Genomic DNA, 7,460 nt, shown 5'->3' on the forward strand with positions numbered 1-7,460 from the left:
GTTTCCGTGGTGTAGTGGTTATCACATTCGCCTTACACGCGAAAGGTCCTCGGGTCGAAACCGAGCGGAAACAACTTGCAATTTTTCGGGGTGTTTCTGTTTTCCAAGATTCCCTTAGCTGACCTTGACAGTGGACGTCTTTACAATGGCACAATGGCACCATCGCACGATCTCTCGAACACTCTCAGCTTTCAAAAGCAGAATACTGTTCTATTAGGTGTTTTTCTCTGCATGTTGTCGGCAGTGTTCTGAATAGGAGGAGATCCCTGCCTTTAAAGGGGGCGAGATTGGGGTGGAGGGGTCTCTGCTCTCTTCCTAATGCGAACTGTCGCCTGCTGGCTTTATTCAAGGAGAGGCTCTTGGGGATTTCCGTAAGTAAAGTCTCCGCTTCTAGACCAAGAGTCCCTGACCACTTGAGTGAACATTACCAGTCTCCAGCAATTCATTTATTGTCAGACAATATTTTCAAACATCACATGACTTTTAGAGAAGACAAGAAGAGAAAATGGGGAGGGAATATGTGTAAGACAAGATACTGCAGGGAGAGCTCAATTAGGGCAGACGTTACTGCGTCGCCTGTTTCTCCACGATCATTTCCCTTGATGGTCCTATCTCCCGATCGCCACAAAGACCTCAGGGATTAGGGTCGCAGGCGCCTTGTTTAATGACCTTTTGGCTTGGAGCATTTCCAATGCGGGTCAATGCGTAGTAGCACTTTTGCGGGAAGCTAGCGTTGCATGGAACATTGGGCCGCACCCGCCTCTCCAGGTCCCGGCTGGGCTCTGGTTGCTCACTCACTGCTGTGAACCTGGCTCCCTCCGAAGCATGGCAAAGTTCCACTTAAGGACGCTCCAGGTGAATATGGGGTAAAGCTAGGGTGTTTCCCGGCATGTACATACACTGGGGTCCTCGAAAGGAACCTAGACGGGGAGATGTGTGGGCACAAAGTGTGAAGATGTTTGTGTCACATGTTAAGTTAACCAGAGTGCGTCCACCACAGAAGAACTAAACAACTAACTAACTGGAATGATTCTACCGGTTTTTGTCAGCTAGCTTTAATAATTTAGCCACTACAGTGCTGGCAGATTGATTACATGAATTGAATAGCCTAATGTCAGCGATGGAAGCTAAGCATGGGCCCAGTAACAATGGGCTTGTCTGTTACAGGAACTTAAAAAGATCTTTTCAAAATGCAAATCTGTTCATGAGACTTCTCCGCCTAAAATCCTTCCATGGATTCCCATTGTTGGTAGGGCCAATTCAAAAATCTTTAACTTGGCCTATACATAGTAATCATAGTTCTTAGTTTAGACTCAATATAGATCAATTCATGCCTGTTAATTTTAGTGCGCCATCCTCTTTACCATCAAGTAAAGTATCCTGATTTATTTATAACAATCTACTAGAGGGTCCTGCACCATGCACATGTTCTCTCCTCCTCAGGCCTCATCTCCTACTACTTGCACATCACTCTGCAGCTCAGTCTTAATCACCAGACACACTGACGCTGTCTCAGCTCTTCTCCCCTCAGGTGTTTTGGCCATGTTGTTCTCTCTGAGGTGCAGAAAAGAAGGCCTCTGCTGGCCCTTCTCCTTGCTCTCCATTCAGCCCCTTCCTTTTCCCACCTGATTCTATCACATTCCCAAAGTCTCGCCTAACTGAGAGAAGGTGATATTCCAGAAACAAACATTCCCCAGTATGATTTCTCTACATTTTCACTGATTGTAATTCAGGAAGAAGGAGGGGTAGAAATGTGCCCAGGGTCCTATTTATGCTCAATACAGTTAAAACAAACAAGCAAGGAAAAAGAATATTGGGATCAACCCTCTAAAGCACAGGTGGACAATGGCCGTCAAAATTGCCAATGCACTACTCTTTGATGCAGCTTTTCCACATGAATGCAAGGTATCATGGCAGATATCAGAGATGGTGTATGTTCATAGATATAAAGAGTTTGCAATAGCCGATGGAAAACTAAACTAACTGCTCATTAAACTATGATATATAATAACATAATTGAATACTATACTTGTTTATTTATTTATCTATTTTTTTGAGATGAAGTCTCATTGTGTCGCCCAGGCTGGAGTGCAGTGGCACAATCTCCACTCACTGCAACCTCCACCTCCCAAGTTCAAGACATTCTCCTGTCTCAGCCTCCTGAGTAGCTGGGATTACAGGCATGCACAACCATGCCTGGAAAATTTTTGTATTTTTAGTAGAGATGGGGTTTCACCATGTTGGCCAGGCTGGTCTCCAACTACTGACCCAGATGATCCGCCCACCTCGGCCTCCCAAAGTGCGGTGATTACAGGCGTGAGCCACTGCTCCTGGCCAACTACTACACATACATTTTTAAAATTATTATACTTTAAATTCTGGGGTACATACACAGAACATGCAGGTTTGTTACATAGGTATATACGTGTATAGTATATGTAATACTATACATATTTTTAAAAGAATGAAGAAAATTTGTCTATTCTGATATGGAAAGTTTGCAAAAGTACATTGTAAGTAAAAATTTAAAAAGGCAAGGGACTTAAAAAGTGTATAAAATGCCACTATTCATGAAGAGAAAAAAGAAAACACTTGTGTATCTTTGTCTATGTATTCAAAATCTCTGGAACGATAAACAAATATTAAAAACAATGGTAAAGCTTTTGGGAAACAATGCCTGAGTAGACAACGATTGGGTCTAACGGCCCCTGGAATGGTGACTAGAACCACATTTCTAGCATTTTTCAATACCAAGGTCTTCGAAGCGACCTTTGATTTGAGGTCACTTTAGGAATCTGAAGGAACACATAGGAAGACTCCCAAATTGAGGATCTGGACATAAGAAACCTGGGACGATCTCGATCATGGGACCATCGAGAATCAGACTCGTAGGGAATATCCTTCAGGTACCAATTTGTATGTTGTATTAGTGAGCGGCTTTTACGAAGCAAAGACTCATTAATATTTCACCGAATCTGATTCATTGTCTGCATGTATTGACTAGACATTCAGAAGGCGGCAAATATTTCCATAAATTGCTGGGCCATTAGCCACAGTTTGAAATGTTTAAGCGTCCTCTTTCAAGTCTACGAATACAGCCATTTTGCTTTGTTTTTGCGTTAAGAGGAAATTTCTCGTTATTTCTATTAAGACTCTAAAGCAACTAAGAAATTGTTCCTCCCTGTAAGACAAGCAGGAATTACGTTGAAGAATTTAATACTTTCGCGGAGAAGGGGCGGGGATGCGGGTGAGATGAATAACAAAAGCACGGATTTGTAGTCGGCCGGTTAGCTCAGTTGGTTAGAGCGTGGTGCTACTAACGCCAAGGTCGCGGTTTCGATCCCCGTACGGGCCATTGACTTTTCCCCCCTCGAGAAATTTGGTTTTCATGCTCTAAGATGATTCAAATTAACCGTCCCCATTTCTTAACGAACCTAGAACCTAAGTTCGTTTCCGAATCATCTGGAATGCTACATCTCCCCAGGTAATAATCTTCCTCCTCCTCTTCTTCTTCTTCTTCTTCTTCTTCTTCTTCTTCTTCTTCTTCTTCTTCTTCTTCTTCTTCTTCTTCTTCTTCTTCTTCTTCTTCTTCTAAATGTTCTTTCTGTTTCCTCCAGGAATAAGGGTTGGGGACAGAAAGCTGTTCAGAGCAGAGACCTCCAAGACTGGGAGCCTGCTTAATGAAAGGGGGGGGCGGGGAAGAGTTCAAGGAGTGGAAAAATAACTGGCATTTTTTTTTTAAAAAATAAAGCTTATTTGATTTCAGATTTTCCTTCCAAATTAGTCCTGAAACCTACCTTCTTTCTCAAATTGTAGAGACACAAGATAAAGAGAATAAATCCTTAGAAGGTTGTGGATATGTGTCTCTGAAAACCCTTTCAAATTTAACTGACAGATGACATTGTCCTGTGAGGAAGCTATCACTTTAAACAAGGAACACAGACTTTTTGTTTTGTTTTGTTCACAGAAACCGATTCTGTGTGTGTGTGTGTGTGTGTGTCTGTGTTTGTGTTTTCACATGGGCTCCTGTGTGTGTCACAAAGGGATATGCGAGGGAGAAGCAGGGAGTTTTCTTTGTGTCCGTTTGGAAGTTTACCCTGCACATATTTCTCATTGGTGAAGGGCAGTGGAAGGACCAGGGGAGCTATGCACTGTCCTGGAAAACTCCAGAGGGACCTTTGTCTACCCTTCCCCTTCTTTCCCTGAGTTGCTATCCTAGGGTTGCTGGGATCTTCCTCTAACCCAGTAGTTCTAGTGCATTTATTTCAGCTTTCTGTAAACAGCAAAGTGGCTCCCCTGTGACTTCGGTAAAATCTTTCCATAACGTGTCCTTAAAAACGCTGCATGTTACCCTGGTAAAAACGATTTTTGAGAAAATAATTAGATCTATAACGAAAAGGAGTAAAGCATCTCAGGTATCTGACTCAAATTTCTCACCTGTAAAATAGAGATTATGGGTCCCATCTCACAGCGTGGTTGTGAGCCTCACAGGTAAGGTAACAATAGAAAACACTTGTCACAAAAACTGGCACACGGTAACCTGGCATACTGTGTGCCTGGCTCCTGGCACACAGTCTTGTTTAACAATCTCATTAATCTCATTTGTCTACCATTGATGAAATAGAGGCCGAGGCCCGGGGCGCCAAGCTCCTAAACCACTTGAAAGGAGTGGTTTAGGATGAGAGGACTCCTGACATTTGGAAGTCAATATTTTCCATTAAGACTGTGGTGTAAAAGGTGTTGAATGTAGGCATGTGGCAGGTAAGCGTCTTCTTGACTTAATCCTCCAAGAGGAAAAGCAGAATGCACCCATCACCCAAACTATGGGGCGGAGGGAAGGAACCTAAAGTGGAGAAATAGGTCACCTATGACTTTAGGAAATGCTAGTTCAGCTTCAGGTTCCATGGTGTAATGGTTAGCACTCTGGACTCTGAATCCAGTAATCCGAGTTCAAATCTCGGTGGAACCTTGGTTTTAGTCCTCTGCAGTCAAATCCCCATCGTCTCTCCACAATCTATACTGTTGCTCAGACAAATCACTCGACCAAATTTTATTCCTGGTATTTCCACGTCACATCTCTTGAGCGGAGTATCTTTAGCTGCCAACCAAATAATAACTTTCTTTTTGCTGCGCACAATTTGTTCTTTGGAGAAAAAAGAGAGAAACCTCAAAAGGAAATGCACGAGGCAGTCGCTCGAGTCCTGCTGGAACTGCAAATCAAAGTCTCCAGAAAAGATCTGCAAACAAGTGAGGAGACAATAGATAGGAGGCTAGTGAGAAGAGAGAAAGGAAATTTGGTGATAGTCACGAACAGAGAAAAGCTGGGATGGAAACTGAGGAAAGGACTTACCCACTAAATGGGTCTGGGAGAGGTGACAGTCGCCGAAGCCGAGAGAAAACTGTCCTCAGACAAGACCACAAGGGGATAGAAGCTCAACTTGTGAGGGCTGGGCAGATAGAACAGGTGACGGGAAAGATACAACTGGCGATAGTCAATAGTCAATAGAGATAGATGCTGCTTCGAGTTTGCACAAGCAAGTTTTACTTGGACAGAGAAGAGGGGGAAATGAGCTGAAAATACTCCCTTTCCCAGGATAACAGAGTTTACTCTACGCCCTCTCCCCGCCAATCTCCCCAGCCACCAACATCCCGCAGCGTTTCCTAGTGAGGGTTCCCTGAGCTCATTGCTGGGCGCTCAGCAACTCGGCTTTCTTGGCATTTCCGTCTGGGCATGGACAAGCTCCTGAAGGAGGGGTTTCAGAGCTCGGACCCTCTTAGACAGATTGTAGAAGTTCAGTCACCCGGAAATTGCTGGGGCGGTTTGGTTTTGGAGAGAGGCGGGGACGAAAGAAGAAAGCTGTGAGCGAGGAGAGAAGGCAGGGAATGTGAACAGGAAAAAGCTCTTGCGCTAAGGAATGTCAGAGAAGCCAGCGCCCGGTGCAGCCGAGAAGCTTAGCGACAGGGTTGCTGGGCCGGAGACCACGAGATCCTAGAGGCTACAAAGAAACATTTCCCCATATGTGTCTCCCCTACCGCGCACTAGCTCCCTATGGGATGTGAATGCTCCCTACTTCCATCTTCCCCTGCAAATCATTCTCGCCTTTTAGATAATATCTTACCGTGACAGAACAACTGGAAATGCTGGTGTGTCCAAAGTTTTCTGTAAACAAGACACAGAGATGTGTGTCTCAATTGCGTATTTTACACGATTTTATGAAGGAACTGACAAATTCCTCTTTTACTTCCGACTAATAACATTCCATTTTTAATAAAACGGAACGTACATATTGGGCCATGGAAAGTTAGTGTTTTCATTTTTTTTACAATTATTGAGACTCGTAGGAAAATTCTTGGACTTTTATCAAATATGAATACAAATACAAATATGGATATCCGTAAAGTTATATATTTTACGTCCTCCCAAATCTCCTGCTCGCCATCACTTTTATTTATTGCTAACATTTATTTATTAAATTTAGATAAACGTAATGAGAATGTGTTGAAGATTCCAGTTTAAATAATGCACCTTAAATAATCATAAAAACACCTTTTGGAAGCCTCGGACTTATTCAAAACCACAATCTACTGATCTTTTTGTTGTTAATTCCACTGAACCTTTCTTATTCCGGCTATAAGAAGTATTTATCCGCGGACAACGAATTGATGGAGAAAAAAATATTAACAGCCATTTCACTAAAAGATGCATTTCCAATGCAACTCTACTTTTCGTGTATACTAAATTACTTACCAAAATTGTTGATTTGTGTTTGTTATTGTGTGCCACCATTGAATGTAAAGGTAATTCAAACCAGAAGAAAAACGGTGAAACTCTTGGGGATTTATGGTCAATGGAAATTAAAAAAAAAATTAGAGGTTTCATTTTATATAAGTATTTTCCGTTGCTGTCAGTTATGATAGCGTCTTTAAGCATAAAAATACATAATATTGGGATAAAATTCTGTGGCAGAAACAGAAAAGAAATACATTGGCAGCAGAAAAAGGATTCCCCCCACCCCACCCCGCCGCCTCAATTTTCAGCTGCTTAGCCTTCAGTAAGAAGGACTGTAAGGCCTAACATGAGATCTGAGGAATGAGTAATGAACTAAGGCAGGTGAAGTGAGGGCAAAGAGAAGAGTTAAAAGAGTGCTGCGGGTGGAAAATGAGAAGGAGAGCATGGAGCTTGGGGAGAAAAAAAATTCACTGTAGTTGGAAAGCTAGAATGGATACGGAGGAACGATGACACTCAAGACGGGACACACGGGCGCTGGGCACGATCATTAAACTGTAAAAGGTTCTCCATATGAAGGTGGAAAGAACTTGTTTTGCGTAAGAATTCTTTAAGGAGACCACAGTTTGAAGGACATTACAATACATATCAACATATCACCATAATTAAACTGCAAGTCTTCGTCAAAAGCAAGCCTTAAAGGAGTATCCCAAAAACAGGTTGTCACCAGAAG

The 7,460-nt window shown here is 42.7% G+C and overlaps 3 non-coding genes across 3 annotated transcripts; all 3 read left to right on the top strand.

Moving 5' to 3' along the window:
* TRNAV-UAC (transfer RNA valine (anticodon UAC)) lies at positions 1-73 on the top strand. Its single transcript has one exon. It is a non-coding gene; the product is annotated as a tRNA-Val (tRNA).
* A 3,208-nt stretch (positions 74-3,281) lies between these two features.
* TRNAS-ACU (transfer RNA serine (anticodon ACU)) lies at positions 3,282-3,355 on the top strand. The gene has a single exon. It is a non-coding gene; the product is annotated as a tRNA-Ser (tRNA).
* A 1,542-nt stretch (positions 3,356-4,897) lies between these two features.
* Positions 4,898-4,969, top strand: TRNAQ-CUG (transfer RNA glutamine (anticodon CUG)). The gene has a single exon. It is a non-coding gene; the product is annotated as a tRNA-Gln (tRNA).
* Positions 4,970-7,460: the final 2,491 nt, after the last annotated feature.

This window comes from Pan paniscus, chromosome 5 (assembly GCF_029289425.2).
Source record: "Pan paniscus chromosome 5, NHGRI_mPanPan1-v2.0_pri, whole genome shotgun sequence".
NCBI lineage: Eukaryota > Metazoa > Chordata > Mammalia > Primates > Hominidae > Pan > Pan paniscus.